Raw genomic sequence first — 24620 nt, 5'->3', positions numbered from 1 at the left:
CCTGTGGGTTAGGCAGGGGAGGGGAGGGGCGGGCCCGCCTCATTTGGACGGAGGCAGGCCTGCTGGCCAGACGAGCGAGGAGCTGTCCGGTCCAACTTGGAAAGTAAGACTAAGGGGGTTCCGGGGTGGGAGGGTTCGTTGGGGGGGGGTCCAGCAGGAGGGGTTGGGTACCCTCCTGCCGGCGATCTTAGGGGAGGCCATTGGGAGGACCGGCAGGAGGGGTTGGGTACCCTTCTGCTGCGATTGGCAGGAAGGGTTGATCTGACAAATGAGGAGCACGGTGAAACACAGGTAAATAGCGGTTCCTAGAAGGGGGTACATTGGCCCGCGGGGACAAACCTGTTCACCGTTTCCGCGGTCGGTGAATGGCCTTGTCCCCGTCACCGCAGCGACTGCTAGTTTTCTTCCCCGTTTTCGGCGGTGACCCGCGGCTTAAATGCGGTGGCCGCGGGTAAACCGTCACCGTGTCATTCTCTATTTCATCTGTTATGTGCTTGTAGTCTGGAACCCATAAAATGAATTCTCCTCAGTGTGACTCAGTGGCAGGGCTATACAGAAACCTTGTTTAGGTTCCTGATTCAGACCTTCTGATCTGCATGTCAGCCAGGCCTGGGGTTGCCAGGCAGGCAGTGCTTATGCTCTCCTGCTGGGAAGAAGGAACATCTTGTTAGCTCTTACGCGGTTTGCGTGGTGTGCACAGTGTTGGTTCCTGAGCGCTCCCTTTGTGAACCCTTTTTGGACCTTTTCTTCCTCATTGTTGTGTTGGGAAGAAGGAACAGTCAATGACAACCTATCAGCACAAGAAGACCTTTACAAAAGTTCTCTGACTCAATCTACACAGCACAGCAAGGGGAGAAATAGGGATCTCAGAAACCATAACATAGCACTTTGTACATTATAGGTCCTGTGATACCTGTTTTGTGTTTTTTTTTTTTGGGGGGGGGTTGTTTAAACAGCTTTATTGAATTTCATAAAATACAATAATTCAACACCATTTAGTCTAATAACATTTAAGCCCTTCCCCCCTCCTCCAACAAAATTGTAAAAGTAGACAAATTGGGAATACGAACCAGAAAGATAAGTCAATTAGCATGTATTCTACAATAGTCATCTAAAAGAGCTCAAGCTCTCTTAAAATATCGAATTGAACATCGCCTAACAGCAGCTATGTCTTCAAATTTACACATAAGACAGACTCCCGCCCACCATGCAGGAATAGAAAGAACTGTACTATTTTTCCATTCTGATAAAACATGCTGAATTGCTAGACCCATAAGAACATCAAATAATTTGGCCTTATATTTTTTAATTAAACGTGATAAGATAACAGAACACAAAATGAAATTTCATAAGTCAGAGCCAAAGATTTCTTGCACTCATTGCCAGATTTCATCCCAAAACATTTTAATAGCATGCCATCCAAACAACATATAATAAAATGTGCCCAGATCAGTTTTACAAGTCCAGCATAACTTAGATCCATGCGCTAATAGTCTGGAGACTCTATAAGGTGTCCAATATGCTCGGTGAGCAACATAGAATAAAGATTGTATTAATGATGCTGACAGAGTAGGTCGACATACCTTTCTCCAGAAAACTGTCCATATAACATCATCGATTTCCATTCAGAAATCATGTTCCCATAACTGCTGCAGAGTAATACATGCATTTAGAGCTCCTTTTACAAAGCCACACTAGGGCCTTAATGCGCGGAATAGCGCACGGTAATCCGGTGCATGCGATAAAACCGCTAGCACGGCTTTGTAAAAGGAGCCCTTAATCTCTTAAATTTAACTTTTCGATAAACTGAAGAGGCTCTTTGTGATTGCCTAATGAGACCTATACAAAAATTCTGTAAGCCCATATCCCTGGTATTTATCAGATCTTTGTGTGATACCTGGTTAAAGTATCTTTCATCTATATTAAAAAAAAAAAAGTTCCCCCATTTAATAATTCATATATATGGCAAACCTGTTCCGAGTTCTTTGGGGAAAACGGATTTAATTAATTAATTGCACTTCAACTTTATTATGGGATATTGGATACAGAATGTATGAATTTACTTGATTTTAATGTTTAGTGAAGAATATTATATGTTTTATGTTTATTTTATGAATTATACTGTATATGTATTTTTGGATCCCACTTAACTTTTAAGCGGGCTGTAAGCTTTTTAAAATAAAATAAAAAGATATAACACATCATGCTCAAATTGATCATTGGTACTTAATTTGCAACACCCAATACCCAATGGGACCCATTTCGCTGGGTCAAGACTTAAACATTTGGAGCAAATTTTCATCTCTGTAAAAAATTCACAGTCAAATCTTCTACAGAATGTGAAAGACTGTGCCAGCTAACAATTGTGTTGGTGATTTCAAGACACCTATGCTTAATATAACATGATTCTCAAACAATACAACCATTCATGTCATTGTGTTTCGTCTATCTAAACACCAGTATTGGCTTAATTTATTAGTCATTACAAACACTAACTTGTTCTCATACTCACTATCATGAGCTCAGATTATCATATTAACAAACCACACACACGGTATGTTAAAACAACTTCAACTTGACAAACAATTGGGTTCAAATTTTCCTACTCCCTTTTAGCTCGCTGGTTTCCAGCTAGTATTCTTTGAATGTAACATCAAGGTTTGGACTTTCTTCTTCCTATTTTCAACATTCATCTTTCACTGTCCAACATGAACACTTTAGTCACTTAATATCACACACGTGCTCCTATATTTGTTATGGTTCTTATGCACTTTGGATCACTTATTTCACACCTTGAATTATTCATTTATTTTAAACTTAATTTGGGTCTTTATTTGGGTCCTGGATCATAAGTGTGTGGTTAAGGCAGAGGGACAGGGACAGTGACAAAACTCACGAGGACAGGATGGGGAAATTGAGTTCCTGCGGGGATGGGGACAAATTTGTCCCCATGTCATTCTCTAGTCCTAATTTATTGGAGTTCCATTCCATTTTCAATTTTATGTACATTCCTTTATTTGTAGACTGCTTAGATCAGTCAATGCCGGAGCAGTATATCAAATCTACATATATATAAAATCAGATGTATGTATGCATGTATGTTCCGACTAGACTATTCTAGAATGGTCCGACTTTGACCACCTCTTTAACACTCTCCCTTATAATCGTTAATCGTTTAGACCTTCAGAAATGCCATATGGCTTTATGCATTCAGTACGTATGTTCCAGCATAACTCTGAAACGTATGGAGAGATTTCAACCAAACTTGGTACACATATGATTTACTACATGGGGAGAAATACTGTGTGTGTATGGGGGGGGAGGGATGATGGGGGGGAGGAAGGGGGGAAGGGAGTGACATCGAAAATGACAAATATTGGTGTCAACCAAACTTGGTACACATATGATTTACTACATGGGGAGAAATACTGTGTGTGTATGGGGGGGGAGGGGTGATGTGGGGGGGAGGAAGGGGGGAAGGGAGTGACATCGAAAATGACAAATATTGGTGTCAACCAAACTTGGTACACATATGACTTACTATCTGGGAAGGAATAAAACAGGGGAAACAAAACCACAAACTCAAATATGTAACAACAGAGTGGAATTGTCCTAATCAGAATGAAGTGCACAAATAAAGTGTCCTTCAACTCATCTAATGGTTCAAATGTCTTTATTCATCCAATGACTCGACATGTACATGTTTCGGCCAAACAAGCATGCCTCAGGAGTCTACATGAACATATAAACACTTTTTGCAATTGTTAGTTTTATTGTCAGGAGTGATGATTTTATGCCTGTGCTTTCTGTATTGCCAATACTTTTATCAGGAACGTGAGTACCTGCGTAGTTTTACATTTCTTGTCCCGTTCTTGCCATTACAATTACATTTTTCTCATGTCCTCCGCTTATTAACAGCTACACAGTTTTTTGTTTTTTTAGTTTATGGAAGCCTATTTTAGGTTGCATTTCCTTCTTAAACATTTTCCAAATGTCATTTTAGCACATTCTAGATCTTTATTTTATTTCTTCATTTTTGTAACCTCTCATCCAGGGGAGGGGAAATTGATTATGGGATAAAAGGGAGGGAAATGGGATAGAAGGAGGGGGTGAAAAAATGAAAAGATTTGGAAGGAGGGGGTGGGGAGGGAGGAAGGGTGAGGGAATGGGGAGGGCGGGGGGAGGGAAGGGATGAGAGGGGGGTGATAGGGGGGATTATGGTTTATTATTTAAAATGTTTGGAGGAATGATAGAATTTTATAGAACATAAGGATTAGAATTTTTAACATTTGTGAAATCATTTGTAAATAATATCTTTCTGTATAATATATATGTATTTTTACTTTATTCTTTCAATAAAATGTTTGAACATAGCACACATTTTTAGCACACATTTTTTTACGACACAACTGCGACTTTTTGTAATTAGTTTATGGTGCTGGCTTTACTCAGTGGCGTACCAAGGAGGGTGCGGTCCTCCCCGGGTGCAGCCTTATGAGGGGTGCACAGCCAGCCAGGTCCGGAAAATTCCTGGGCTGCAACAGCAATGGCACTCAGCGGCATTGGCGCCCCCCCAACCTGCGACAGCACTCAGCGGCATCGGTGCCCCCCCTCCACGGCGCCACTCAAGTTCGGTCTTCTTCTCCCGGCATCAACAGAACTTCAGATCGGCAACGCGGTGCTAAGTCAAAAGCTTCCCTCTGACAGCTTCCTGTTTCCGTCCAGGCAGTTCAGTCAGAGGGAAGCTTTTGACTGAGCACCGCGTTGCCGATCTGAAGTTCTGTTGATGCCGGAGGTAGAAGGAGGCCCATTGCCGATCTTAAGTGTCATCACGGGGGAGGGGGGGGGGCGTTGCTGATCTTGTTGCCAAAATCAAAAAGATGAGGAAGGGAGAAAGGTGGGCCTGTGGTGGATGGAGAGATTGAGAGAAGGGGGCAGATGATGGAAGTGGGGAGAGAGAAGAGGGCAGATGATGGAAGTGGGGGAAAAAAGAGAGAAGGGGCAGATGATGGAAGTGGGGGCAAAGAGAGAGAAGGGGCAGATGATGGAAGTAGGGAGAGAGAAGAGGACAGATGATGGAAGTGGGGGAAAGAGAGAGAAGGGGCAGATGATGGAAGGAGGGGATAAATAAAAGGAGAGCACATGATGGGGGAAAAGGATTGAGTTAGAGAAATACTGGAGGGGGTGAGGGAAAGAGGTGGCGAGCTGTAGGTAGACAGTAAAAAAGGAAGTAGTAAGAACATAATCTAGATGGATGCAGAAAATAAATTGAAAAGGAAAATGAGGGAAGAAAGGGATTGCAGAAGAGAGGTGTGGGAGAGGGAAGGAGAGGAGAGAGATGCCAGACCAATGGGGGTGAAAGGAGAGATGGAAGGGGGAGGCATACAGTTTCTGGAAGGGGCATAGAAGGAGAGAAGATGCCATATAGGGGCAGAGAGATGGCAGACAGTGGATGGAAGGAAGAGAGTAAAGAAGATGAGGAAAGCAGAAACCAGAGAAGACAAAGGTAGAACAAAAGTTTTCTATTTATTTATTGCTTTAGGAGACATGTGTGACTGTTTCTGTGGTGTTGCATTGTATGCAGAGTCGAACTTCTTGCTGGTTCAATTTAACCTTTGTCTATGTATTTCTATTTTATTCCCCCTTTTACAAAACTGTGGAGCGTTTTTTAGCACCAGCCGTGGTGGTAGCAGCTCTGATGCTCAGAATTCTATGAGCGTCAGAGCTGTTACCACCGTGGCTAAAATCCACACTACAGTTTTGTAAAAGGGGGAGGGGTTAGTTTGTGATGACATATTCCATATTAGACGAAGGTGTTTACTGTGTTCTGTGTGTTCGAAAGACATGGTTTTCTCTTAGGATTGACGGTGTAGGATTGATCTGTACTAGTCTGGCTTGTTTAGTTTTACAATGGGTGTATTGATGTTGTACTGCTCACTGCAGTATGTAAGATGCTGCCTTTTCCTAGGTACTCATGTGTGACGTGTGGCTTGTTACTAAAAATCATGTTTTTCGTACAGATTTGGGGGGGGGCAAAAAATGATGGGCCCCAGGTATCACATATGCTAGGTAAGCCACTGGCTTTACTTTATACTTTACGGTTCCTTACTATTTAAACACAATGAGTAATAAGTTTTTAAAGTCTTTTAGGCTTTTCTATCTATGATGTTTTTGATTATCATGTTTTATCAGCTGAATATTTGTTTTAGATACCATTAGGTTCTACTGGCACAATTAATTCCTTTTCTCTATGTGTGAGTCTGGGCCCGTTGCTAGCAGTAGCCCGTAATCACAGTTTTTTGTCCATTATTCAACACACACATATATGTATTATTTTTTCTGTCTGAAATGTAATTTTTCTTCCTGTTTTCCCTTCTTGATATTTGCAGTCGCATATCGTCTAAACATCTCTCTTTTAATTTTTAGTTCGGTAACAACTAAATGAGTGATTGTACATTCACGCATAACTCTATTCGATATAATTGTTGAAGACTCTCAAGGTATGTTCGCATTCAACTATTTTTATTTTTAGCTTTACCCACTATGGGCTCCTTTTACAAAGGTGCACTAAAATGCCGCGCACACTAGCCGCTACCGCCTCCTTTTAAGCAGGCGGTAATTTTTTGGCTAGCGCACACTAATCTTGTGCGTGCACTAAAAACACTAGTGCACCTTAGTAAAAGGAGCCCTATGTTGGTACATTTTATTCCAGTTTTACTTATTTTGTCGTCCTTTATTAGATATTAATTCATATGATCAAGTCTTAATCTTTTTTGATCAATGATTCATGACTGGTTATTTGTAAGTGAGGTTGCTGTAGTAGTTTTTTTTACATTATAATAATAATAATAATAACAGCTTATATACCGCAATACCGTGAAGTTCTATGCGGTTTACAAAAGATTAAGCAAAGGTACAAATTGACTGACTTCAAGAGGGGAAGAAGAAAGAGAAGTAATTAGACAGGAAATTCATTGTTGAGGAGAAAAGTGATCAAAAGGACAGTAGGTCGCTATTGAGAGGAAAGAGATAAGTGGATCAGTTGTCAAGATGTTTTAGGAACAGGTTTCCTAAATTCCTCATAAGTAGAGGGCGAAAGTAATTGTTCTAGGTCTTTACCCCATGATGCTGCTTGGTGTGAGAGAAGGAATTCATGGTGTTTTTTCAGTTTGCAACCTCTCACTGGGGGGGAAACGAAGTTGGAATGTGAACTTCTCTTGTGTCTGTTGGTTGAGAAGGAGAAAAGGTCAGTAATGTATTTGGGGGCAAGTCTGTGTAATGCTTTAAAGCAGAAACAGGCAAATTTGAACTTTACGCGTGCCTTCATCGGCAGCCAATGTAGCTGCCGGTAGTAGGGTGTCACGTGGTCAAATTTTTTTAGTCCAAAGATTAGTCTGACTGCCGCATTCTGCAACAGTTGTAGGCGTCGCATATTTTTTTGGGAAATTGCCAAATAGGCGATGTTACAGTAGTCAAGCAGGCTTAGTACGAGGGATTGGACTAGGATTCTAAAAACCGATGTAACAAAATAAGCTTTAAGGGATCTGAGTTTCCAGAGAGTGAAAAATCGCTTTCTGATTAACCCTTTCAGGACCATAAGGATCGTAGGCCAATTTTTGTGGTTTTGACGACATTTTTATGGTAAAAAGGGCTTGCAGATGCCAAAAAATTGATTTTTTTTGTGAAATATCATTATTTTTATTTAAAAAAATCACACTTCTGGCTTATGGACAGTGTGGCAAGTGAATCTTCTCGTCAATCTAGCAACGACGCTAATGAATGAATGTCGGAACCAGTTTGTTTACATAAAGGCAGTATCCTATGGAATCCGTACATATCAAATTTAGAACTGTAGACTATCCCAATCAAAATTTATAGGATTTTAAAGTTATGGGACAAATATGTCCCTTGGTCCTGAAAGGGTTAAGGAATCTACTTGGTCTTTCATGGTTAGGCATTGATCCAGAGTTACACCTAGTATCTTTATGGAGGGCTGGATAGGGTAACTAAGGTTATTGATACAGAGGGGTGATTTAATGTCAAGTGGATGTGGTGAAGCAATGAAAAAAGGTGTTATGTATATATTCTATCAGGCTGGTCTACCTGTAGACCTCCAGGATCAGAACTGAGTAGCCCTGCTTTATAGGTTAGTGCTTAGGGCGCTGGTTCTATATTTCCTTACATTTAGGCATTCGAAGGCATCCTCTGTCTTCTCCCCCCCTTAGGCCCCACCCTCCACTCTCCTATCACCTTCCCGAACTTCCAGTATGACCCTCTCTTCTCTATCCACTAACAAATTGTACCTAAACGCTTATAACTTTCCTTAAACTAAACTACTGTATTTCCCCCTTCTCTCTTTCTGCATACTCTCCCTGTATTTAATTCTCTCCAAAAACTATAAATCCAATCCCTAAACCTGTTGTACTACTTATATGTCTAGTTACTCCCCACTGTGTATGTTCATTTGTAAACCGTTCTGAGCTATTGGGAGGACGGGATAAAAATCTAAATAAATAAATAAAATAATGGAGAGTTTCTAGATATAGAATTGCCCTTCACACAAGGAATGGCCTTCTATTTCGTCTCCCATCTGAGATAAAGAGCCTTTTACAAACGCAATTATAAAAAGAAAAAAAAACAAAACAACAAAACATTCTCTGATAAGGCAAGTTTTCCAGACACGGATTTAAAAAGTTTGAAATTTTACGAAACACAATGCCGGAAAATTGGCAGGACTGCTCTCTATTGTGAAGATACATTTTTATTCTAACACTCTGAGCCTGACTTCCTATCCACTGACCTTATCAAGTTGCAGCATAGATTTGGCTCTTCTCAGTGCCAAGAGTTTGACTGAAGCGCTGACTGTCTTTTTCTTCAAGCAAGGACAAAAGTCCCAAAATGTTGTCTACTGAAGCTAAAACATTGGTTCCTCTGTTCTACTCAGACCCAAAATGTCAGGTCACTATTAACATAAACAATGAGACACAACTGAAGAGCAGCAGGAAAGGGCTGTTATATGACATGCTAAAATAAAAATGTTACAAGAAGTTAACATAGCAAATGACAGCAGACAAAGACCTGAACGATCCATCCAGTCTGCCCAATAACTGCATGCATATAAAATCATGATTAAATTATATTGTCTTGCCAGCTGGACTCTTTCATATGTTCTGGTCCTGTGACATATTACAAACTTTTTGGTCGTTTGTTGGTCTTCACCTGCAGACAATCATGCGGAAGCGAGTTCCCTTGCGGGGAAATGTTCTGCTTTTCTCTCAAATCTCTTCCTTGGGATTGGCTAAGGGTAATTCTTTGTTATTGCACAAAGCTTCTTTATTGGCTAGGAAATGTATACTCTTATTGTGGCGCCAGGCAGAGGTACCTATCATTACTATGTGGAAAAATGAACTATTCACCCTGTTAAGGTATGAATATTTAGATGTTAAGAATTGTGGGCCTGGTCATTGGAGAAATTTCCGGCCAATTAAGGCTCCTGTTTAGGATAGCTTGTCTCATGGAGCCCAAAGTGCTCTGTTGAATTTTTGATTCTTTGGCGCTTTGACACTGGAGTGCTGAGGGGGGTATGGGGTGGGATTGGGGTGGGGAGATGGTTCTTGACTTGTTTTGTTGAGTTCTTTAGTCTCCAGGCAAAAACCCCGCAGATGACTATCTTATCTTTAATTTTGTATAGGTTATGTATGTATTCCGACTGTTGTATCTTTTCCTTTGTATGCGAATTTGTTAAAATAAAAATTTTTGAAATTTAAAAAAAAAAAATTATATTGTCTTTTTTCTTTGATATTTCTAGGCCATAGACTTTAAGGCCCCTATTCTGTAAACTGCGCCTAACTTTAGGCGTCCTCGTGGCGCAACTGGCAATCAGTGTTACATAGGCAATAACACAGAATGGGAGTCCAAAAGAATAAATCAGTTCTGCCTGAGATTTTTATCAAATCCCTCACTTCTCAAAGCTTTTATTAGAAGCCATACATCAGAGGTTCAAGTCTTGAGTGCGGTTAGCAAATATGTGATATTCATATTTCTACCAGAAAACTCCCCCTCCTTCCCTCACTCTACTCCCCCCTCCTACCCTAACTCCATCTAAGAGGACCACGGATGCAAGGAGACGGTGAACACGCCAGCGACTCCCCCCTCCTGCCCTAACTCCATCTAAGAGGACCACGGACTCAAGGAGGCGGAGAACACGCCGGCGACTCCTCCCTCCTACCCTCACTCAGTCTAAGAGGACCACAGACGCAAGGACTGAGAGAAGGTAAGGGAAAAGGGGCACTTCCACAAATGTCCAGGCCTCAGCACGAGGCCGGACCTACAACGGAAGCAGCCGTGGTTTTGGAGCAGGTATTGATGGACAGGGGGAGCAGGGAAGGGGTGCTGCTGGACAGTGGGGAGGTAAAAATGGCTACTTTTGGATAGGGGGAGCAGGGAAGGGGTATTGCTGGACAAGGGGGAGGTAAAAGGAAGGGAGAAGGGCTGCTGCTGGACAGGGGGGAGCAGTGAAGGGGTGCTGCTGGATGGGGGGGAGGTAAAAGGAAGGGAGAAGGGCTGCTGCTGGACAGGGGGAGCAGGCAAGGGGTGGTGGTGGACAGCTGAGGAGAGAGAGAGACAGAAAGAAAGAAAGACAGACACACCCATTCTAGCACCCATTAATGTAATGGAATTAAAGACTAGTTTCTTAATATTACTCTTAAGTCTACAACCCTGCAACCTCAATTGATGCCCTCCTAGTTTTACCATTTTCCCTACTCTGGAAAAGATTTGGTTCTGTATTACAGTAGTACCTTTTAAGTATTTCAATGTCTGTATCATATCTCCCCTGTCCCTCCTGATAAGTATTTAAGTAATGAAAACTTTATTTTGTTTTTATTTATTTAAAAACTTAATATACCGCCTGAAGTCACAGTGGTTTCCAAGTAAGCATACATAAAACAAAAAACAAAGACAATACAAATCATTCTTCAAAATAATATCAACACATATGAAAATCAAATTTACAAATTCTTCAATGACATATTTGAAAAGATGACACAAAAAATGCCCAAACAACATTAGGAAGGATAGATCAAAAATATGCGTCTACAAGCAGCTATTTAAGGAACAGTCTGTACAAAACAAGTAAAAATGAGCAGAAAACAAGAGAACAGCAGTCAGTAAATGAACTCAAATGACTGCAGATAAGAGTTAGAAAGACCAGCCTCCTAAACAGAACTATTGATTCAGCTACCTGTCTGTATAAAAGCAGGGCTACTCAGTTCTGGTCTCGGAATAAATTTATTTATTTATTTACATAGTCACAAGGCAATCAAAAAACTCTAGAAAAATTACCAATAATATAATCCAATCAAACACAAAAAGATTGGTAGTCCCCTGTATGGAACTCTCAGAGCTAATAAGGTGAATAATAAAGGATAAATAATAAACGAGACGTGTCAGTACGGGCCTAGATTAGACGTGAGTAACTTCCAGGCAGAAAACTCATAGATGACAAGCACCAGGTTTAAATAAAACCTAAATAAGTTCTGCCCCGTATATCATGGTCTCTATAATAATTGTAAAGTGTAAATAAGACATTAGTGAAAAACTTTGAGAGGAAGATAGAGGGAACAAAAGGGTTGGAGGTAGGAAATCCATCTTAAAATAGTAAAGTGATTCAAGAAAGGGAAAATACAGTGGGAAGGGGAGTCTCATCTGAAAGCCGAAGTAGGGAGGAGTCAAAATGCTAAGACAAGAGAGAATTAAAGATTAAAGGCATCTTTAAAAAGGAATGTTTTAAGTTTACCTTTAAATTTTTCTAGAGAGTTTTCGATGCGTAGTTCTTGGCGCTCTCTAAAGCTTGCAAACCTTACCTTTTTGAGCTTACCGGATGATGTCACCAAGGGGTGGCTGACTCATTCTGCTTGTCCATGGAGAATTGGAGCTCTCTAAAGTTTGCAAACTGTATTCCTAGCCATTGCAATGTAATTAGAATGTATGAGGGGGTCACTGTCCCCGAAAAAAACTGCAACGCAAGCAGACATCAGTACTGCCAGTCTGTCTAGAGAGGGAACAGAAAAACAAACCAGAAAAAGACCGATTGGGACACACCAGGATTTGTACAACTGTCTTTATTCTTAATTCACAAGGTTCTGTTGTTTTTTTGGAAGGGTGGCAGTTTCCCCTCTCTTCCACCTCTGTGGATAATGACTAGATTTTTGACCATTCTTTAAATATTTAGTCCCTGGGAGCAGAGGTCCCACATCACAATATTTTTTTTGTCTGGGAGATATTTTTTTCCTTTTCAGGAGATGCATAACATTAAAGGCTGGTTATTTACCACTTTTTGAAAATGTACCAACAACACACATTTCAAAGAAATAAAAAACACAGATGTGGGTTAATGAGTATCAATTTAGCGCATTCCAATAATCACAGGGCTACAATCCCATAAAAGAAGCAATCCTCCAGGAGGAACCAAGTAGTGTAATATAGGGGCCCTTTTACCAACTGGCGCTAAAAAGTGGCCTGCAGTAACCCCAAGGCGGGTCCTTCCTGTGTGCTGGGGCCACTTTTAATGCTGCTTGTAAAAGGCAGCTTTTAAAAAACTTTTCTAATAACGGTCACCTGATAATTTCTAAAACATAAACCAGTGCAAATTAAAACACACTCATTCATACAAAAATTGGAGGAAAAAAGCCTCAAAAATCCCAGTGTGCACAGCTTGATAACCTGAAGAATTGCAAACACTAAACAGGACTGGTTTCTTATCATAACATAACCATATACATGTAAACTGCAGCTACCTCTCAGTTCTGTGCGGTTTACAAAGTAAAGATACTGGACATTCACAATGAATTACAATCCATTAGTTAAAAAATTTACCAAACAAGTATGTTTTAACAATTTTCTAAAGGCCAGATAGATGTTGAAACGTAATATAAAATTACCAAGATGTTTATCCCATATATGGGCACAAAATTTACATACAAACAATCAGCATGAAGCAAAAAACATTCTGCCTGGTTCCGGAATGATGATTGAACCAGTCAGCAGAATACAGGAAATACTGTGAGTTGCTCCGAGAGGTCATGGTGGTCATTTTGAAAGGCTACTGCAAAGCAACTGGAGCAAGAGGGCTGTGCACCTGCCCTTGAAGACCCACTTAAATCGCTCTATCAGGCCCCCTGTATATAGACCAGAGGCATGCAGCTTACAATCTAACTTGGACAGATAGACATGACATATAGGGTTGGGGATGCAGAATCCAAGGTGAGAGACGTTAGGGGTCAAAAGCACTCTCATAGAGGTGGGCTTTTAACTGGGCCTTGAACACTGCCTGAGATGGAGCCCACCCTAGGGATTTGGGCAGCTTGTTCCAAGCATATGGTGCAGCAAAGCAGAAGGGACGGTGTCTTGAGTAGAGAGTTGCGCGGGGACAGAAATCCCACCCGTCCCCGCCAAAGTCTCACCCGTCCCTACCCGTCCCCGTGAGGAATCCCACCCGTCCCCACCCATCCCCGTGAGGAATCCACCCGTCCCCACCCGTCCCCGCGAGGAATCCCCTCTGTCCCCGTGAGGAATCCCCTCTGTCCCCGTCCGTCCCTATAAACTTCAGAAATAGTTATTTCATTTAATTATGCTACTGAATTAAAGGTTCTGGTAGAAACCCATTTACAAATAAGCAAAAAGACTTTATTAATTTGGAAATATTAATTGGGAAGAATACATACTTTGTAAACGGGTTTCTACCAGAGCCTCTTTTGTTTATAAATTTTTATCAACACAACTAATATACTACTTTATCCTGAAGCAAAAAAAAAAAAAAAGAAATAGAATTATTTTCCTACCTTTGTTGCCTGGTTTCTGCTTTCCTCATGTTCTCATTCAGTTCCTTCCATCCTGTCTCTCTTCCTTCTGCGTCTTCCATTTGCTCTGTTACTGTGCCTCTCCCTTTCTCCCCCCTTCCAAATTGGTCTGGCACCCATCTTCTTCCCTCCGCTCCCCCCATAGCCTGGCATCTCTGTCTTCTTCCCTGCCAGCGTCTTCTCCCCACTCTCTCTTCCCCATTTCCTTTCAGCGTCCTTCTCCCCCCCCCATCTTCCCCATGTCCTGTCAGCGTCCTTCTACCCCCTCTGTCATGTCCTTTCAGTGTCCTTCTCCCCCTTCTGTCTTCCACAAATGCTTTCAGTGTCCTTCTCCACCCCCACCCCCGTCTTCCCCATGTCCTTTCAGCGTCCTTCTCCACCCCTTTGTCTTCCCCAGTGCTTTCAGCGTCCTTCTCCCCCCTCCTTCTCTCCCGCCCCGAGTGCAGCACAGCCGGCCAGGTCCCCTTACTTTTGTGGCGCTTCCCCGATCGACCGACCGACAACAGCCCCGGTCTGACAAACCTCCCTGCACTTAACCGCGAATCTAAATTTCCTTCTTACAGCTGCTGTAAGAAGGTAATTTAGATTCGCGGTTAAGGGCAGGGAGGTTTGTTGGACCAGGGCTGTTGTCGGTCGGTCGGGGAAACGCCACAAAAGTAAGGGGACCTGGCCGGCTGTGCTGCACCCGGGGCGGGGGCGGACTGCCCCCCTCCCTTGGTAGCCACTCGAGCCGCGAGGCTACTTACCTACCCTGCCTGCAGGACAGAGCCGAACGGAAGTTTTCCAGATGTCAGCGCTGACGTCGGGAAGACTTCCGTTCGGCTCTGTGCTGCAAGCAGAGCAGGTAGGGAGAAAAGCCGCGCGACTTAGTACATCCAGCCCCGCAGGAACCCCGCGACCCTTGGAGGCGTCCCCACGGGATCCCCGCGACCCTAGGGGCGTCCCCATGGGATTCCCGTGACCCTAGGGGGCGTCCCCACGGGATCCCCGTGACCCGAAGGGGGAACCTGCGGGATGCCCGCGGGTCCCGCGGGATTCCCGTCGTCCCCGTTCCTGTGCAGCTCTCTAGTCTAGAGTTGGCAATTGAAGAGAAGGGTAGAGATAGGAGGGACTTACCAGCTGAGCGGAGCTCACACAGAGGGGGGGGATCATAGGGGGATATGTGAAGAGAGATAGTGAGGGGCAGCTGAGTGCATTTGTAGGTCAATAAGAGGAGTTTGAATTGTATTCGGAAACGGATGGGAAGCCAATGAAGTGACTTTAGAAGAGGGGTAACGTGAGTAAAGTGGCTCTCCCTGAATTTGAGTGGTGCAGCTGAATTCTGGACGGATTGGATGGCTAAGCGGAAGGCCTGAGAGTAGCGAGTTGCAGTAGTAGTACTAGTATGTATTGCTGGTTTGGTGCCAATTAATTATGTTGCCCACACAACTTGCTCTATTCTATAACTGCGCGCTTAATTTTGGATGCCAATTAAAGAATTTGGAGGCAAATGTACAAATTTACCTTATAACTTATTAACATAGGGGTCGAGATTCAAAGCGATTTAGCTGACCAGAAATGGCTCCTAGTTGTTTAAATCACTTGTTCACCATTAACCGTTGTTTTTCAGCCGACTTAAATGGTTAGTGCTGCTGAAATAACTAGTCAGTGCTGAAACAAAAATAGGTTATTTGGGGGGGCATCCGGGGGCAGAGCTGGCACTTAAGCACTTAACCAGACATCAAAGGTAGAAAATATTTTCTGATTTGAATATTTAACAATAATAATTTTATTCTTATATACCGCCAAAGCCATAGAAGTTCGAGGCAGTTCACAGCAAGAAGCGCTGGGCAATCAGCGAAGAAGTTACAGTCAAAGTCAGCGAAGAGTTTACAATCAAAGTCAGCAATACAATCTTACATAATGAAGGAATATGAAAGCTAAATAGTTCATTAGGGTTACTGGTTGAGTAAGCTGGGATGTCTCTGCTTCAAGGTATTATCTGGCCTAGCCCCTAAATACATAACAGACCTCTTCTCATTCTCAACCAACAGACATGAGAGAAGAACACACCTGAAATTCGTTTCCCCACCGGCTAGAAAGCAGGGGTGTCAAAGTCCCTCCTCGAGGGCCATAATCCAGTCGGGTTTTCAGGATTTCCCCAATGAATATGCATTGAAAGCAGTGCATGCAAATAGATCTCATGCGCATTCATTGGGGAAATCCTGAAAACCCGACTGGATTCTGGCCCTCGAGGACCGACTTTGACACCTGTGGGCTAGAGGATGCAAATATAAGAGATACCATCAACAACTTCTATCGTATCAAGCAGCCTTATGGGGCAAAGACTTAGAAAAACTAATTACACACACAAACAACTATGGTGAATTTAGAAAACACCTAAAAACATTCCTGTTCTCGAAATACCTAGGTAACGATTCAGGACAATAGCCCCCTTCGTAATCCCACCCAGATCTGATCTTGTAAACTGTTAACCTCTGATCTCTAACTATGATTGCTCCATTCAATTTATGGAATTTCTCTAATTCATTGTAAATCGCACGGAACTTCACGGTCCTGCAGTATATAATCTGTTGCTATTATTATCACTGTTGTTACTATCAGATGTTCTCAGCTATACTCTGTACGTCGCTGTCTGTACAGTTTCTCTTCGTTGTGAACCGCCTAGAAGTCGCAAGATTGTTGGCGGTATATAAGAATAAAGTTATTATTATTATTAAGCAAAGCTGAGAAGATTCTTAGTTAACAAATCGATTGAACAAGCTCGTTTTTACCAGTTTTCTAAGATTGAAGTAGGATGATGAGAGCGCAAAAACGTTACTAAGCCAATCATTCCATTTGCCTGCCTGGAAGGCAAGAGTTCTGTCCAAGAATTGTCGGATAGGTGAACAGATGCATTCTTCATGTGGGCCTAAGATAACTTGCCAGATTGAAGTGGGAAATCAGGTAAGTGGGGGCTAGGCCAAATATTGATTTGTAACACAGACAGGAGAACTTAAACAGGATTCGCGCCTCTAGGGGCAGCCAATGGAATCTTTGATAGGAGGGGCTTATGTGTTCCCATTTCTTCAGCCTAAAGATCAGCCGAACTGCTGAGTTTTGAATGACTCTGAGTCTTAGGATGGTTTTTTTTTTTGTAGGATCCCAAGTAAATAATGTTGCAATAATTTATATCTGCTAACATTCGATTTTGCACAATGCAGGGGTAGTTGTGTTTTCTATCGCTCTGGTGTTGTACTGCATTCAGAAACTTCTTGGGGATTCCGTTTAATTTTTGTGTATATATTTCTATATTTAATTTTTATAGTCAATTATGTTTTTAAGGCAGACCTTAACTTTTTTTTATTTTTTTTTTACCTTTTAATTTTTTTATTGAGTTTTAAAAATAAAATATACATAACAAAAATCTTACAAAGAATATCATCTCAACTAATACATTGTAACTTAACTTTATGCGGTAATCAGTAGTCAGTTCAGTGCTGAATATCACACTTAATCGGCTATGCATTAGCTGGCTCCAAAAACACAAAAAATTCAGTGCCAGGACATGGCACAACATTGAATTTCTGGGTTTAACGCTGGTAGCAGTCAGCAAAATTCTGATTACCATAGGCTGAATATCGGGCCCATAGTAAATAATGGCAGATAAAGACCAGTCCATCTAGTCTCCTTCTCACTCCGTTCTGTCTCCCTCCTCAGCTGATTCTCCTCCTTCTCCTGCTTCTCGAATTTTCCCCTATAACAGCCTCCGGAAGAGCGTTCCAGTTTTCTACCACTGAAGAACTTCCTTATGTTTGTACGGAATCTATCCCCTTTTAACTTTAGAGAGTTCCCTCTCGTTATCTCTACCTTGGAGAGGGTAAACAACCTGTCTTTATCTACTAAGTCTATTCCTTTCATTATCTTGAATGTTTCGATCATGTCCCCTCTCAGTCTCCTCTTTTCAAGTCTGTTATTGAGAAAGACTAAGGGGAAGCCACTGCTTGCCCTGGATCACTAGCATGGAATGTTGCTACTCCTTGGGATTTGGCCAGGTCCTGGGGACCTGGATTGGCCACCGTGAGAATGGGCTACTGGGCTCGATGGACCATTGATCTGACCCAGTAAGGCTATTCTTATGTTCTTATGATATCCTAACAATCTGACTGGTTGTAAATGTAGTAAAAGGGATCCAAGTAAAGGACAATCACACCATTGTGACATCACTGATGAGTTTGGCTCTTAGGAATTGGTGGAATGAGGCCTTATAATGTCACAATACCAGCTCTGGTCTGGTTATCAGAGGCTGAAACTTTTTACACTATTTATTTATTCAGTTTTCTATACTGTTCTCCCCCAGGAAGCTCAGAATGGTTTACATGAATTTATTCAGATACGCGTGCATTTTTTCCCTATCTGTCCTGGTGGGCTCACAATCTATCTAATGTACCTGGGGCAATGGGGGGATTAAGTGGCATGCCCAGGGTTTGAACCCACAACCTCAGGATGCTGAGGCTGTAGCTTTAACCACTGCGCCACACTCTCCCCCTTCCCATTGCCTGTTAATAGGAAAATGTGCCGAATGAATCTCCACTGTATTGGAAAATCTCAGCATCTCTGAAAGGATGTTATCCAATATTAGACAGGGAGCGTCCTCTTGTATGACATGTGTGTGAAGGGCACAAGTTTTTCCTTTTATTCCTCCTGTGAATACAAGGACTTGAAGGAATTGTAAACAGACCTTTATAAACAAGGAAAGATGCCGAGAACAAGGAATGTGCTATAAATGTGGAATTAAAGACGCAGACTAATTTTGGAGCAAGTCATTGTAGATTTTGATATTCACACGTTTCACTCAATGCTTTATTTTATCGCTCATGGAGCAGTCTAGAATTCCCCTTTATACAAAGTGGTTTTCAAATATTTCATAGAGTGTTGCGTTGTATGAAATGTAAAAGGAAGGAATTCAGCTCTTGCTTTTTTTATGAGAGTGGTTTAAGGCATGCTATATTTAAGTATTTTTCTATCCTCAGAAGACTTAGGGGTCCTTTTACTAAGGCGTGCTAACCAATTTAGTGCACGTTAACTGATTTAGCGCATGCTAATCAATTTAGCGCACACTAAATGCTAAGGCACCCATTATATTCTATGGGCCTTAGCATTTAGCGCATCTTAGCATTTAGCGAATGCTAAATCATTAGCTCGCCTTAGTAAAAGGACCCCTTAGCTTTTTAGCACGTCATAGCATTTAGCGTGTGCTAAATCGGTTAGTTCGCCTTAGTAAAAGGACCCCTTAGCATTCAGCATGACTTGGCATTTAGCGCATGCTGGCAAGCCCAACAGGGACCCATTTCACCACCAACGTGGCTTTCTCAAGGGTTCTCAGGACGCTCTACCAATATGTACTTATTTGTGCATCCTGCCTCATTTAGGGCTAGTTTATTGTGGGACGCACAAATAAGTACATATTGGCAGAGCGTCCTGAGAACCCTTGAGAAAGCCACGTTGGTGGTGAAATGGGTCCCTGTTAGGCTTGTCAGCAGCTCTGCACCTTTAAGATAAGTAATTTCTTGCTGATATAAACAGTAAATATTAATAATAAATATATGACACAGTAAGAAATAAGTTTAACACTAATAGGAGGCCAGGGGGGTCAGTGAGGGAAACTCTGAACCGTTAAGACTTGGTACTGGGCAATCCATCCCTATCCAAGTACGTTTCTGAGACCCCTTATCTTCCATTCTCTCCAAGAGTACCCTGTAGTGGGATTCCTCTGTATATTTGAGGATCGTCTCTGAATAATCCCTCAAACTATCTTCTCTGATTTCTTCAGTGATATATATGTACATCCCAAACTGAGTGAGCTTTCATACACTGTGGTCCTAAAATTTCATTCTGTCTGTGCTTAATGAAGGGATCTCTCCTGTCACCATATTTAATGAACCCCCCCATGCTCTGTTCTGTGTCTTCTTCATTTGCCTTTTTCATCTTTTCAATCTGCTCTTCTTTCTCGTTCAGTGGCCCTCAGCCTTTTCTCCTCACCTCTGCTCTCCTCCCTGCCTTTCCAAAGTGCCTCCACAGCCAAACTACTAAAACATTTGACATTTGAAAAAAAAAAAAAAAAGTGCTTTCAAGGAATTTCCCCCAGTCTTAACGGTGTCTTATTCCAGTGGAGAATCTCAGCCACTTGTCTATTCTCAAAGGCCTGTAAGAGGATCGAAATTGTACATTAATGTGAGTACTAAAATGTGGATTACCCTTTCCGATATAAGAGAATCACAACATGGAAGACAGGGGGCCTGGCTTTCCCAACTAGAATGAATAAATATGCAAGAACAAGGAGCTAATATTGGCATAATTTGTTTGCAAATAGGATTAACTCCCAAATAAAAAAGTGTTTCTCATATGTACAAACTGTCTCAGGTATTTGGCCACACCTATTTACAATTTAAGGAATTATAATTCCTTGCGATGATACACTGCACTTGTTCACATCAACGCACCATGTTATCAAAGAGGGATTTTTGTCATTTAAAAAAAAAATTATCTATGGTATTTTGGTGCTACCCATGGGTAGAAGCGGTTAACAGGTATTTAAACACCCTCACATTTCTAAACATAACTATAATCTGATATGACAGTTGCTATGGTTACTTTTTTTTCTTTAAAAAAAATAATAAAGCAGGGCAAAAACAGACATCTTAAGCCTGTATTAATTTGTCAGAGCAGAGAGGAGAGAGCTACCCCTGCGGGAGGGAAACAACTCGCACTCCCTCGTTTCTTAACATCTTAATTTTTATGAGTCATGTACAATCAGAGACTTAAACATTTGGCCTGTCCTCGGTGACATTTGGCCTGTCCTCGGTGACATTTTAGCGCTGACGGATCCATCTCAGCATAGGGAGGGAAAAGTATCAGGATCCGTCAGCGCTAAAATGTCACCGAGGTCTGTCAGAGCCAGAGACTACAAGTGGCGCGGCTACTTTGCTGGCAATAATTGAATGTTTATAGAGCCCGGACGGTTGGGCCGGGTCCCCGCCACTGGTATCTTTTGCAGGTGACATTTTAGCGCTGACGGATCCTAATACTTTTCCCTCCCTATGCTGAGATGGATCCGTCAACGCTAAATTGTCATCGAGGTCTGTCAGAGCCAGAAACTAACTACGAGTGGCACGGACCTCAGATTTTTAAGGACGTGCGGGTTGAAATCCGCAGGGTCCGTCAGGTCCGCGTTTTACCCCTCCCTGTCCTTTGTGATACCGATTCCTTGGTTCGTGGAACTCAGTGTCCTTGCAGTGCACGAGTTAAACAGCCACCTACTCAGAGACACCAGGGGGGGAGTAAAAGCTTTTCATGAAGCAGAAGTGTGTGTAATGAATACAACCAGAAAGGAAAACAAATACCAGAAGTTTGATCTTAAGGATCTGGAAATAGATCTCATTTATGAATAGCACATGCAGTCCAACAGAGTCTTCCATACCAGTTCTGTGTCAGCTTCTTCCTGGTTGACTGCGGTGGGTGCACAGTGCTGCAGGAAAGACAGAGAAGATTAGAGGCCTGTGGTTATAGGGACACACTACAGCTCTGAAGCAACAGCACCACGTCTATTAGACTGCCATGCTGCTTCCTAGTGATAATTTGGTTGAAAAAGATTACATGGTAAAGAACAGGAAGTTGGTCAAACTTATATACTTTCTCTCTTTCTTTCTTTTTTTTTAAAAAGCCATGTTTATCAGGAAATTCCCAAATGAGCTTTAAAGTAAAAAAAACAGTTGTGCTTAAACTGGAATCGAAAAAAGCTGAATATGGCATACTGGAAGCCATTTTCTTTCTCCATCTCTCCCTAGGTGGAATAGGAATTAATATCTCCCCCATAATAAACATAGCAGAGCTGCAATTAATGACAACTAAAGATCAAATGGCCTATCCAATCTGCCAGCTGAGATTTGTTCAGTGTGGATAAATGCAAATCTGAATTCCCATATAGGTGATGGGACTTGATATACTACTTTTTCTGTGTGTTTTACACAATCAAAGCGGTTTACAGGGGGCAATGAAGTGTTAAGTGACTTCTCCAGAGTCACAAGGAGCTCCATGTAAGCCAAACCCACCTTTACCGTTACTGCCTGCCTATAATCTGACCTCTTACCCTTTTTCATGTATCCTCAGCATACCCAGATCTATCATAGTGGTTTTTAATGTTGGGGAAAGCAACCTTTTGTAAAATAGGCACCGGTGCAAGGTTAGGATGAGGGAAACGAATGAAGAAAAGCTCTAGGTGGATCCAGTAAAAAGAGGGAGATAGGAAGTAAATGGACAGAGAAAACTAAATGGAAGCGAGAGGTAAAAATCATATCTAAGATGGATTTAGAAGACAAAGTGAGGAAGACAAGAGTGGAGAGAAGTATCAGAAGGACTGGAGACCTTGGAAAGATTTGAGAGAAGACAAAGGAAAGCAGAAACCAGACAACAAAGGTAGAAACATTTTTCTGATTTGAATATTTTGATTTTTTGGGAATTTACATCTGCTAAGATTTTGTTTTGCACAGTGCGGGGGTAGTTGCTTCTCCTTTCTGCCTGGTGTTGTACTTCATGCAGAGACTTCTTGGGGATCCAGTTTAATTTTTGCGCATATATATCTATATTTAATTTACGGTCAATTCTGTTTTTAAGTGTGCAACTGAGATCATGTATTCTGTTAACAGAGAGATTCTATGCAGAAATATTTAGAAAGCCAACTTGGTTGATTTTCCCAGTAGGTACATCGATGCTTTAGAGCAGGGGAAGGCAATTCCGGTCCTCAAGAGCACAGGAAGGTCAGGTTAGGTTTTCAAGATATCCACAATGAATATATATGAGATAGATTTGAATGCACTGCCTCCTTGAGATGCAAATCTATCTCATGCTAACTTATTGTGGATATCCTGAAAACCTGACCTGCCTGTGGCTCTCAAGGACCAGAATTGCCTACCCCTGCTCTAGAGCATGGGTGAGCAACCTGCAGCCCACAACACCATGGGAAGTAGACTCAGAAAATGTTATTAACCAGAGTTTTGGTGATTTTAATGACTGTATTTTGTAAATATTATCAGAATATCCACTCTAGCTATTTAATTCCATTGTTTTTAGTTAAATTCATTTTTGGGGTATTTACTATGTCAGAAAGTCTATGCAGCTCTGTGCGTTTCTGGCCTGCTAGAGATAGTTCTGACATTCAAGTGGTTCTATGGGTATAAAGGTTGCCCACTTCCATTCTAGCGCCTTCTTTGAAATGGTGGCACTAGGGTATTAAGATCTACATCTCAGCCAGATAAAAGGAAATCTGCTTGAGTGCATGCTCATTATTGTGTAGGTCTCTCTCTTCTCTTCTTAACACTCATGCAGACTTCCTTTTTATCTGGCTGAGATGTAGATCTTTATCCCTTTTTCACTCCAAGTGCACAGTCAAGCTGGCTACCTTCTATCCTGCTGAAATATAAATCTCTCTCTTTACCACTCAAAGGATGCACCCTCATGCAGGCTTCCTTCTATGTGGCTGAGATTTGATCTCTTCCCCTTTGTCAGTCATACAGGCCATCTCCTATGCTCACATGTAGATCCTCCCTTACCATTCAATGAGTACAGGCTTTGTTCCATCCAGCGGACATGTCGATCTCTCTCTTGCTCATTGGGTGTGCGTTCATGTATCTGGCTGAGGTGTAGATATACAGTATTATTATTATTATTATTATTATTATTAGGTTCTTATATCCCGCCATACCCAAAGAGTTCTAGGCGGTTTACATTCGTTACATTAGGATCCGGTCTGAACCCGGATTTACAAAAATTTTATCGGAATTGCAGGTAGCGCGGAAGGAGGCACAGGTTTGTCGTAGTTGGGTTAGAGGATAAAATGGAGGGAGTGGGAAACCAGAAGAGGGGGGGAGAGGGAGGTGGGGGTGGGGGGGGGTTGGAGTGTATGCGGGGAGTAAGGACTAAGGGTCTTGTTCGCGGAAGAGGTGTGTTTTGAGAAGTTTTCTGAAGTCTAGGTAGGTCGGGGCCTCTAGCATCATTTGGGCTAGCCAAGGGTTCAGCTTGGCCGCCTGGAAGGCGAAGGTTCTTTCTCTCCCCTTACCACTTTCTCTGTGCATAGTCAAGCTGGATTCCTTCTATCCAGCTGAAATGTAAATCTTTCTCAATGGGTATGGAGTTCTGCTGACTTTTTTCTGTGTGGCTTAGAGGTATATCTCTTCCCCTTCCCCCCCCCCCCCCGTACCATTCAACGAGGGCATATTCATAGAGGCTTCCTTCTATCTGGCTGCCATATAGATACATTTTCTCTATCTCTCTCTCCTTACTACTCAATGAGAGCACACTCATGCAGTCCTCCTTTTTTTATCTGACTGACCTATAGATCACTTCTCCCCCCCACCCTTTCTTTACCACTCACTGATTACACACTCTTGCTGGCTTCCTCCTATGCAGCTGTCTCTTCTCAATCCCCTCCTCAGCGACAACCCAATGAGTGCGCAGTCATACTGGCTTCATGTTGGAAGATGTAGTGGGCCAAATTGACAAATTAGAGTATTAAATCACCTGGTCTAGATGGTACATACCCTAGAGTACTGAGGGAACTCAGACATGAAATTGCTGATCTGCTGTTGATGATCTGTAATCTGTCATTAAAATGGTGCATAGTATCTGAACATTGGAAGGTAGCCAATGTAATGCTGATTTTTTTTAAGGGGTTCCAAGGGTGATCTTGAAAATTGCAGACTGCTAAGTCTGACATCAGTGCTGAGC

Source organism: Geotrypetes seraphini, chromosome 15 (genome assembly GCF_902459505.1).
Source record: "Geotrypetes seraphini chromosome 15, aGeoSer1.1, whole genome shotgun sequence".
NCBI lineage: Eukaryota > Metazoa > Chordata > Amphibia > Gymnophiona > Dermophiidae > Geotrypetes > Geotrypetes seraphini.
Note: the sequence above shows the minus strand (reverse complement) of the source record.